The sequence below is a fragment of the Schistocerca nitens genome, chromosome 8 (assembly GCF_023898315.1).
Source record: "Schistocerca nitens isolate TAMUIC-IGC-003100 chromosome 8, iqSchNite1.1, whole genome shotgun sequence".
NCBI classification, from domain to species: Eukaryota; Metazoa; Arthropoda; class Insecta; order Orthoptera; family Acrididae; genus Schistocerca; species Schistocerca nitens.
The window spans coordinates 382,817,529-382,829,902 of NC_064621.1; positions in this window are offsets into that span (position 1 = coordinate 382,817,529).

Sequence of the window (12,374 nt, forward strand, 5' to 3'; positions counted from 1 at the left end):
TGTGTAATCGTTCACTGTTGGAAGCAACATCTAGTTCCCAACAAATTAAGAACCTCCAGAAAACTTAGTGCCTTGGAGAATATGCTGTCGAAACTCAACTACACCCCACCTTGAATTACAGCAGAGGTGTTGTGATGTGCAGGGATCTGGTGGACATTCCCAATGAGGAACTGAAGAACGAGTGTGCTCCAGTACGATTATCGCTGTGCAAAACATCATGAAGAGGGTAATGGGGATCTTGTAAAAACCGACTTATTTATCCTGTCGTTCAGTTGCACAAAACTTCCTGAGCACGTTAAAGCAGGTTTCCTTCGCCTAAGCATGCAGTCTTATACCTTCAAGCCAATGCGCTCTTTGAAAGGCCAGTACTTTGGTCATACTACTCTTGGGTGTCACAGAGAAGGGCCTTGTGTCAAATGTGGAAAGGCGACCGATGAAGGAGTCTCTTGTTCATCATCTTTGAGGTGTGAAGTCCTCTGGGGCTCGCCCCAAGACTGAGTCTCCCACAGCAGGTTCCCCACTCCAGCAGAGAGTCAAGTTGGAAGCGCTACCCCTGTCACAGATGGCTCCCATCCTACAGAACATTAATGGATCAGGGCACACGTGGTGGAATTGAAACTCCTAGTACAGGAGCACCCCATTTGCTTGTGTTTGCAGGAAACCAATTATAAAGCGTCTGATGCCCCTGTACTATGGGGCTATACACTCTACAGCAAAGATGACCTGACTGGAGAAAGGACCAAGGGAGGGGTCGCTGTGTTTGTCGATAATGTACTCTACTCTTCTGTTCTTCACCTGGCTACTGACCTGCAAACATTTGCAGCTGAAATTCGTATGTCAGAGGATCACAGTTTGCTCGCTGTATTTATCTCAGCAGCATGTAACAGACTCTGAGGCTCTCACAGGTCTTATGGAACAACTCGCCCGACCACTTCCTCTGCTGGGAAGATTCAATCCATATCATTTCTTTGTGGCTCGACCTCAACTTGCCCTTAGGGTGAGTTTGTGGAGAGCCTCCTAACATCTCACGAGCTGTGCTCCTCAACACAAGTACTTCCACCCATTTCTGTGCTGCTACTTTCTCAGCCATCAACCTCTCTTTCTGCAGATCATGGCAAAGTATTTTCCAAAGACTACCACCAGTGCCAGCCAGAATCTGGCGTTTGACTGTCACTTTGCGACTATAGAGAGGAGCAAATTGGACTTAAGATCCAATAATTCTAAGTCTTAAAACTACCCTTTCTCTATGTGGGACCTGGAATCGGCACTTTTTAAGAGTCATGATACTGCACTTGACCACGACCAAATCCAATACTGCATGCTTCGGCATTTGCTTACAGCGTCAAAGGAAATCTTGCTCGATTTTTTTTAATTTGATATGGCAGACAGGTTACTTTCTCAACTCTTGAAGAGAGGCAATGTTGATCCTTCCCTTCAAACCAGAAAAGGACCACATATATCCCAGTAGTTACTGGAGTATCGCCTTAACAAGCTGTATCAGAAAACACTGGAGCGAATGGTTAACTGCCATCTGATCTGATTGTTAGCGATCAGGCAACTCCTTAGCCATGGATTCCAGAAATTCCGGTCTATAGTCGACAACCTGACCCTGCTAGAGACAGTCATTGAGCAAGCTTGTCTTTGTAAACATCACTGGATAAGTATCTTCTTTGACATCAGTAAGCTGCACGATGCTACTTAGACACACCGTATTCTGACGCAACTTCATCAATGGGGATTTCGTGGCGACCTCCCCATCTTCACATGGGCTTTCCTGTCTAAGCGGTATTTTAGATCCCGCGTTGGTGACACGCTGTCGGATCGTTTTGAGCAAGAGAATGATGTCCCTCAGGGCAGTGTTTTAAGTGTTACCCTCTTTGCCATGGCCATAAACAGTATCACATGTACAGTAAGGGGCCTTGTATAATGCTCCTTATTTGAGGGCGAGTTTGCTGTTTTCTGTTCCTCCTCTTGTGTTGCAACAACAACTTATCAGTTGCATCTTACAGTGAGGACGTTAGAGGAGTGGGCTGAAAAGACAGGTTTTCAGTTTTCTGCAGATAAGTATGTGTATGTTAATAGCCCTCATTTTTAATTTACCTAATTGCATGTGAGGGATACAATTCTACATTTTGAAGACAGTGAGGTTTCTGGGCTTCGTTTTTGTCTCCAAACTATCATGGCTTCCACAGCTGAGAAACCAAAAAGCCAGAATCCTGTAGGCATTGAATATTATGCAGTGCCTGAGCTACAGGTCTTGGGGAGCAGAAAGTGGGCGCCTGCTCCGATTTTTTAGGGCTTTTGTGCGTTAATGGCTAGGCTATGGGTGCAAAGTATGTGGATCGACGAGGCAGTCTTATGTGAAGATCATTGACGCTATCTGTCATGAGGGGATTACACTGACCATGGGAGCTTACAGGACCAACCCCAAACTAGTCTCTGTTCTAAGGCTGGTGAATTCTCACTTACAATCCGCCGGCAATTCCTCATGGTGCGTCAGACATGTAAGTTCCTCACAGCTCTGCCTCTGGAACGCCTTTTCTCCAATTGTCCACGAGCAGCAATGCCATTTGGGATCTGCATGCAGCATGCGCTGCAGTCACCCAGCGTGAAGCAAGTACAACCCCAAATCCAAGATTTTGACCATCTGCCCCCTGGTTACTGCAGGGGCACTCCTATATATGTTTTCAGTACATTATTTTATGACATTTTAAATGAGCACTCCACAGCTGTCTTTACAGACGTGTTGAAACAGGGGGACTCTGTAGAAGGCTCTGTTGTTTTCCTTGATCGTGTCCTCAAGGTCCGACTACCTCAAGACTTCACTATCTTCGACACAGAATTATTTGCTATCTTGTGGGCACTGGAGCAGATGAAATGTGATTCAAGCACTTAATTCCTTGTCTGTTCCGATTCTCTGAGTGCCATTCACTGTCTACATCGCTAGTACCCAGCAGATAAAGTAGTCCAGACTGTCCAGGACGCCCGCCTCCAACTGCAGTGATTGGGGAGGGAGGTGTCTTTCTGCGGGTCCCAGGGCACATGTGTTTTGCGAGGAATGAAAGAGCAGATGTAGCCGCTAGGGAGGCACGTCGTGATCGTTAGATAGTTCGCTGTGTTATCCCGCTGCAAGCTATAGTCTCGCTGTTGAGATACAGAATCTTGCGTTGATGGTTGGGTGAGTGGCCGGAAGTGATAGACAATAAGCTCTGTCTAGCAAAACCGACAAGGCAGCCATGGCGTACCTCCTTCCAGTCATGTCGACGGGACGAGGTTCTCCTTACTCGTCTTCCCATACGCCGCAGCCCTATGATGCACGTCTTCTTGCTTTGCAGAGGACCCTGCAATAAGTGGTGCATGTGGTGTATAGATCACTGTGCGCTACATTTTATTAGATTACGTTTTATTTGATGTGAAGAGCAATAAGAAAATGTTCTATAAAATGATGAAAAATAAAAGGAAGGTTCTCAAATACCAGTAAAGATGGAGACAAAGGACGGTGGACGGTACCGTGGTTGAAGATCCAGGGAATATAAAAGATCTCTGGAAAGAACATTTTAAGAAACTGTTAAACGCTGAGGAGTAGGTACACGAGGAAACAACAAATTATGGAGAAATTGAGAGAAGTTGGGAAGCAGAATTAAGACAAATTACACTGTAAGAAATGGAAATAGCTGTGAAGAAGATGAATGGGGGGAAAGCTCCAGGGGCGGATGCAGTATCAGTGGACATGATAAGAGCAGCAGGTCCAGTGGGAATGCAGTTGCTGTATAGAGTACTATCAAGTGTGCTGAGAAATAGTACAATACCTGACGATTAGAGAAGAGGAGACATTGTTCCCATCTTCAAAAAAGGCAATAAAAGACTTTGTAAAAACTACAGAGGAATAACCCTTATGAGACATACAGCCAAGATTTTTCAAAGAATTTTGCTAAATCTAATGAGTGAAAAGATAGAAAAGGAGATGAGTGAAGAACAGCATGGGTTTAGGGAAGGAAGAAGCACGATCGACCTGATATTTTCTATCCGTCAAGTGTTGGAAAAAAGTTGGGAGTATAACAAAAGGGTGATAATGATTTTTATAGACATAGAAAAGGCATATGACGTAGTTAACAGGGAAAGACTCTGGGAAGAAACAAAAAGATAGATATAGAAGATGGATACATTAATGTAATAAAGACAGTGTTCAGGGGACACAATTGTAGAATTAGAACACCATTGGGGAACTCTGAATACTTCGAAGTAAGACAAGGACTTAAGCAAGGAAGTATTCTACCTTCTGCACTTTTTAGTGTTGTGATGGAGGAAATGAATAGGGCAGTTAAAGATATAGTAAAAGAAAAAGACAAGAAGATGATTTTTGCAGATGATATGGTAATATATAAAGAGGTAGATGTACAGTTACTACTTGATGCGTGGAAGGAAATAATGAAAAGGTATGGATTAAAAATAAATAAAGATAAAAGTGAAGTAATGGTATTTGGAAGAGAGAAAGGGATCAACGGGAATATTACCTTGAATGGAGAACCCCTCAAAGTGGTAGAAAGCTTCACTTATTTAGGAAGTGAAATATCTAAGGATGGAAGAATAAGCAACGAAATTAATAGGAGGTTACAGAAGGGAGGCAATTTCTACCAAACAATAAAACACCTGATTTGGAATAAGGAAGTTTCAGAAAAAGCAAAACTCCTTATGTACAAGAATTATTACTTCCCTAGTGTCACCTGTGGTGGAGAAACATGGACAATGACAGAAAGGGATTGGAGCAAACTGCAAGCAGGGGAAATGTAATTTCTCAGAGCAGTTAAGGCAAAAACAAGAATAGACAGAGTAAGGAATGTAGACATTAGAAAGGACCTTAAACAAGAAAGTATGAGAGAAGAAATTGAAAAAAAATTAAGATGGTATGGGCATGTTAAGAGGATGCATGGGCAGAGACTCCCCAAAATTATGGAAGAACTAAAGATGGATGGAAAAAGACCTAGAGGGCGCCCAAGAACACGGTGGAAAATGGGAGTGAGGATATCTGTGGAAAGGAGAAGTGTGACCTGGCAGCAAGTGGATGAAGAAAAGTGGTGGGAGGACCGAGCTAAATGGAGAGGACTCGTCAGCACCCAGACCCGGCAGTAGCTGGAGCGGGATCCGGATATAGACAGACTTTTATTTTCAGACCAGCGGGTAGCGACAGATTTGCCGACAGACCTGCCCTCTATTTTAAGTGACTTTACACGGAATATGGTCAGGGTTTTGAAGTTTTGTGAATTGTACAACATTATTCCCAAGATTTTAGGGAGACAGTCTCAGTGTGTTAGCAAGCTGACTGGCTCACCCATGTTTTTGATAAATGGTCTGTCGGTCGTATTTGACTGTGCCATTGTTTTAGCTCTTACTTCTTTTTGTTTGTGTTTTATTCCCTGGATTAGAAGCTTTCACCCTTTCTCTGTAGAGCTGAGGTATGAAGTAGAGTGACTACGTGAGTCAACGCCGGTGAGGTGGTAGTAAGTGTGTAAATGACGTTCTTTTAGGTTTCATCCTCACTGCGTCCAACAATTTCAGCGATTTTATCCACATTGGTCTCTTTTAACATGTCAGGGCGTTGATAAACTTTCCGTTTAGTGCCTGTAAAGCCAAAACACACACACACACACACACTATTCTTAAACGACTTTCTGAGGCTCGACGAGTAATGCTGACACAGGATATAGTGGAAACTCAAAGTCTGGAAACGGTTCTACATGCTGAATTGATTTCTACTCCAGCGTCTCAGATGCTGCATCAGTACTCCCTATCTGCATGCTGGCTTGATTTCTGCTGCTGCTCAAATGTATCAGACGCTACATCATCCACATGACGGATTGATTGGGCTGTGGGAGAAGTAGAAGAAAACCATTAAACCACATATACATGGATATACATAATGTATAATAACAATGACTATTGAGAGAGACGAATAGGTTAGTACTTCCAACTACGTTAGTTATTTTTTTTCTGTGTGGAAATGGCAGTTCTCTGCTGATACTTCATGATGGTGATCATCCTTTAACTATGGTCTACGCAGCACAATTGGTGGAAACACTTGATGGTTAGTAAGCCTGGACGCTGAGGATGAGTGGTAAGGGTAGTGCCATGGAAGTTGGGACTACTAATTTGGACTGTTAACATTACAGGCTGTTCCATAACCCAAGGTCCATAATTCTGTATGGCCACCTTAGATTCTGAAGTCATCGACGACGTTATGGATTACCATCTTGAATTCTAAATTTATAACCATGCAGACGGCACAAATACCTTCATGATCGTCATCTTGGATTGCTTATCAAGAGACTGCGTTATGGCTTGTCATCATGTTTCTGTTGGGGCAAGTTGTTACAATTTTGGAGCAATTTGTCACAGTTTTGGGGGCATTTAGCAACAATTTTTGCTGAAACTTGTAGATATACGCTGTGAAGTGTTATGTATTCTTCACTGTGCAGTACATAAATTCTTCAATTTCCATCGATATTTCCATATCTTATGAAACACTCAAAGTCCAAATTTTTACTGAAACATTTCAGAGTAGCCTCATAAAATCAAGCATATGTGTCTGGCTATTGTCTTATAGCATGTCTTCGGGATAGGTGTCTGTGGTACAAGGGCTGAATCATGCCACATAGGCTTGATGACATATATAGTTCACTGTGACGGTAGTCTAATACATACAGCCATGGCACCGCTGCCACCTGCTACATTAACGTGTGCTATTGGGTGTAGTGTGTTGCAGCTATGTACATACGAATTGCAGGGAATGCCCTACTGTTAAACACACCATCAGACTTCTACAAGAATCATCTCCATCTCATTTGGTATACTTGTAGATAGTGTGGACACAGCAAGCTACAAGCATTTTCTCATAGTACCAAATGTCACTATTATTGAGTGTGAAAATCAGTGAAATACACCTCATTGTTGGAGCACATACTTTTTATGCGTTTACATATTTCTTTTCTTTATTCCTCTGCGGGTGAAAAGTGTTAGTGTCCATGAATTATTTTGCCAGTATTGGTATGTTTTATGGTTACATATTTTTACGTATTACACTATATGTTTTACACATTATAGCTTTATGCTAAATAAAATTAAGTATTACTGCTTTTCCACTCTTATTAACCTCAGTAAGTCGCTTGTTAGTGAGATATCCAAATCAGATCTACCATAAAAGTTGAAGACAGGATGTAAATTACCTTCAAAAATAACATTATAGTGGAATAAAACATAGTTAATTGTACTTTGATCTGAATTACGAAGGACGTGCGACCAGTTAATTATGTAAGATTTGACATTTCATTTCTCAGAAGCAAATCCGATATGATAACAATAGTGTGTGTAGCATTGTCGCAGACATTATTGTGTGTAGTATAGGGTTTAGTGTGCTGTCGAGATTGCCAGTGAGTCAAATAAGACTAACAGCCTGAAGTTTGCCGACTACTAGCACCTTATACTGAAGAAGAAGAACTACGTATTGTGTACACCAAGAAAAGTTTGCAAAATGGTACTACTTCAGAGTTCATGATTGTTTGTGTTCATGATGTCTTCTGTTGCTTCAAAATTATCATCTGAAGTAAGATCTTGGATCATGATGGACGACACTTTCCCTTCTTGTGGGGAGATTATTCTATGTCGAGTGTCCAATAATCTGATCGTGTGAACTGTGAAGTCCCATCTTAAGCAATACACAGTAATTTGCAGCGCGAAGAACAAAACAGTGCGATCGACTATAAAGCAAGTGTTACCGACGCAGATCCAAAAGACTCCAAACTCCATTAATGTATTTTTTCATGATATTCGCTCTGCTATGATTGCTGCGAACATTCGATGGTTCAGACTTCAAGTGCCTGAATTTCACGCGTTGCTACAAATGTTAATGAAAAACTATTTCGATTTTTGTTACCAGGAACTCTGAAAAGTGTGCGACGTTTACAGTACAAACGGATGGTCATCGAAGAAAAATCGATGCATGTGGACGTTTCATTGTCAATTTCATTATTGTCAAATTAGGCGGAGATGAACCCTCAGAGCCATTACTAATTTCCTGCAAAGTGCTGGACCATACAAGTCAATCAACAGTAGCTCTTTTTGTGAAAGGCAGTCTTAAAGTGCAGTTTCCTGAGAGAATTAAAAAAGAAAAAGTTCTCTTATGTACTCAGATGATGTGGCATGCGTGCAGACGGCCCTTTGCGTGTTCTATCCGCATTTAATCCCCTTCACTTGTCTGGCCCATGCACTGCAACTGTCGCCGAAGAAGTGCATGGTAGCTACCCAGAAGTGAATGAAATAATTTGATAGACCAAGAATGTTTTTCTCAAAGCCCCAAATTGTGCATCACTCTTATAGGGAAATGCTGCCGAACCTAGCGTTGCCACTTAGTCTGTCCTAACGAAGTGGGGTACATGGATTCAAGCTGTCAGTTTTTCAAGCCGTGAAATGTGTGACTGATTCATTTCCGAGAGAATCTGTAGTTTTAGCACTAGAGGAAAAAGTGCTTTCATTGAATATAAAATCGAAAATGCTCACATCCACAGCAACTTTGGCTTCCTTGGCAGTAGCTTTAAGTAGTCAGAATGTGTCAGGCTGCCTTTGCAGGAAACATTAGAAATGTTTATGTGCCATGAGCTCGCTTTTAATTTCGTGTAATTCCCGCGGATTTGGAATCCCTTTGGCCACAAGAGCACATGGAGCGTTACTGTCGCTGGTAGAGGGCAAGTCGGGGGGGGGGGGGGGGGGGAGGGGAGGTAGTTAAGGGCTGTGGCGTCCTTGAGAAAAAAGAGAGTGTGACACCAGCGGCGAAGAGCGCAAGTGAGGCGGCGTGTTGTGGTGGCCACGCGTCTGCCGTGGCCCGTTGGCAAGAGTGGCGCCTTTGCTGACTGCGGGTTTGGCGGGGCCGAGTGTTGGCGTGAACGTTGCTCACAGTATTCGGCGTGTCCTCTGCTATTCACGTTGCAAGCAGTTTGTGTCCATTGTGGTGCCGGGTTGGAGTTCGGTCTACCCTTTGCAAGTACTGGACCCAGTGGCGTCTGCTGGATGATACCCGTGGGTTTCCGACTGCGACTATTATTCGTTACATCCTTCTCTCGCCGTTCTCTAAACAAGCGTTTGTCAATGGGCGCTGGATTTTACGAGATATCACGGACAGCATCCAATTAGTGTGCGCGTCACTTAGTGTCGCGTGGTGGCTATTTTGACTCCGTATCCTGGCTGCAAGTTGTAATATATATAAATGTGTTATTTATGAAGGTTTTGCCTGGTACTACTTGAGTTCAGTTCTGTAAATCTACGGGTGCTTGTGGCTGTCACTATTCCAAACGGATTTTAGAATCTAAGGGTACAGAATGCAGATGTACTTCTTTTGATTTACGAATTGTACTTTCTAGTCAGTGAAAATTGTTTAATCTAACTACCTTATTTCTGAGGCATGTCTATAATTACCTGTTGGCTAGTATCACGAGCTCGAACTGTTTACTAAATTGTTTGCATCTACCAAAAAAGAACTACAGAAAAATTTTATGGCTCAGTAGTCAAGTCAGTTTCCTGTATAGCGTTCGTACTTTCCTGCATTTGCAGTATGTTTTTTACTAATTAATTAACGAGTTGTCTCTGTTTTACAGGATAAGTGATTGTACCTCTTGTTAACTGTGGTCTAGTTAAAGATGCCTGTGTACCATGACTGAAATTTTTAATGAAGGTTTCTAGTATTGTGGTAGTGGCAATCGCCGTCCTATGTTAGTAGAGAAGCGGGAATTATTGCTAATGGCGTTGCCTCTGCCACCTCATCTATCATCATAAATTTGAACCACATTTGCCAGTCATTTTGGTTACTTCGAAGGCAATAGCTGATGGGTGATATTTCTGACATACTCGTTTGATCATATCTTTTGCTGTTTGCAGTGCAGATGTATTTTTACTTCATTTAATATTCTTTACTAAAAGGAAGTGATTTTGTACTGTTGCCGCTTTGAGGTGTTCGCTGTCAGTTGTTATTGAAATTTAGTCTTTTCAGTTCTAGAGGCAATTTGTTAATGTTATTCTTGGATTTTTGCTTTTTAAATTTTGCTTTTTTAAACATAAGTTCATTAGTGTTTTTCGAATCTTTAATAAATACATTATGACTCAGTACGATTGCACACAACAATAGCTCCCTACCGCACTTTAGTTTCAGAATGTCAAATGCAAGTTGACTGCCATTAGAGGTGATACTGGGCAAAAACTAGCCAATAAGTTCACCACTGTTTTGGCAAGAAATCCAAGCTACTGAACTTTTATTACTTTCTGCAATATACTCAGTGGTGGAGTCCTAAAACTTGCTTCTTCAACGTCTTGTGATGTGGAGAGATCATTTTTCTCCTTTAAAAACTCTCTTCCTGACTGTCGACATTCTATGAATGCAGAAAATTAGAAACTCCTGGTTGTTCATTGTGCTTCAGAATTAAAAATAAGGGTGGGTACCTTCATAATTTAGGGAAAGGTAGACATTTTAGTAAAAAGATGTGATCGAAAATAATTTTCCCTTAGTAGTGCAGTATAGATTTTCAAAATAAAACTAAGGTAATATAATGTGTACCTTCTTGATGATTTTTTTTTTCGTGTTTTTAGTAAGTTCAGGTGCTTCTTAAGGTAATACAGAAGGCTATGGTGTAATTCAGAAGCTTATTTCAGTTGAAATTATGTTAAAAATTTAATAAAATATTTTCGTGCTATTAAATATTTTCTTACTTACCTGACAGCCTGGTCCCTTCAATCCCACAAACCAACCAACCAACCAACCTTCTTACATATCTTGTAACCTCCCACCAGAAAAAATATAATTATGTATAGCATTCACATTTAGTGTAACCTCCCAATAGTAAAAAATAATTATATCATTCACATTCACATTTAGTGTAACCTCCCAACAGATAAAATTCCGTAACCTACCAATAATACAATGTGACTAACCTCCTAATAAAAAATGTGACTCATATATAACCTTTCAATAATTAACTGACTGTGAATCTAAACTGGTAAATCTGGACGTCAGCAGTGCTGCGTCATGGCCCTGAAAGATCATACTGAATAAACTGAAAATTCTTACCTCAATAAGGTCGCCGGATAACGCATATATATCTGCTCCTATAAGAAATTTTTCTGGTACAGCCCACCTGGCATTCTTGCTCCACGAAAAATATTCAAACTTTTTAAATGCCCATGTTATAGCTAAACTTTACAATTCTGACACAGAGTAAGATATTTCTACTTCTGATAAGTGCGACTAGAAAAACTGGTGACCTTGGGTACTTTTTTACCCCCTTATTCTCGCATCTGGAACAAGCATGGCCCCGGCCCCTGAGATGAGGCATCTGTGCATAGACAAAAATCCTGGGACATATCAGGATGGTTAAGAATGTGTGCATTGAATAGTGCCTTCTTAATGTTATTAAAGTCCTCTTGACACTTATCAACTCATAACCAGTGCCTAAGTTTTCATAACAAGTTGAGCAATGCATCACTTTCATCAGTTGCTGTGGTACGAATTTACGAAAAAAAGATGCTAGTCCTAAAAAAGCTTTTAGCTGTTTTTTATTCCTTGGAGATGGACAGTTGCGTATGGCATCAAGCGTTTTTGGATCAGGTAATATACCTTGTTCTGGCACAACATGTCCTGAAAATTTGACTTGCTCCCTACCAAAACTAGACCTTTTTAAATTGGCTGTTACTCCATAATCCGCAAATCATTGAAACACCTGTTCAGTGAGCCTGATGTTCTAACCAAGTGGGTGTGGCTATTAGCAGGTCATCTACATAGGCAGTGACTTTGCTAAGCAATTCTGGTCCTAAAACCTTGTCCAATGCCATTATAAACACTCCTGTGCTAATGTTCAGTCCAGAAGGTTAGCCACAGAATTCGTAACTTCTGCCACCAGAGACAAATGCTGTATATTTTTGACTTTCTTCATGGAGCTTTATTTGCCAGTAGGATCATATTGAGGTCGAGTATACTGAATATTTTGTATTATAAAACTTTAGAAGCTGTTCATCCAAGTTGTCTGGTCTTATGCTTGCTTATCTTGTTTCTTATCCTTTTACTTATTCTTTTGTGTTCCTTCAAGTGTTTTACTTATCAGACTTCCTGGCAGATTAAAACCATGTGCCAGACAGACTCGAACTCGGTACCTTTGCCTTTTGTGGGAAAAGTGCTCTACCATCTGAGCTACCCAAGCAAGACTCACGCCCTGCCCTCACAGCTTTACTTCTGCCATTATCTTGTCTCCTACCTTCCAAACTTTACAAGAAAACATAAGTACAGTACTGACATGATATTTTCGTAACACACAAATCATTTCAAACCTAATGACTTTTTGAAA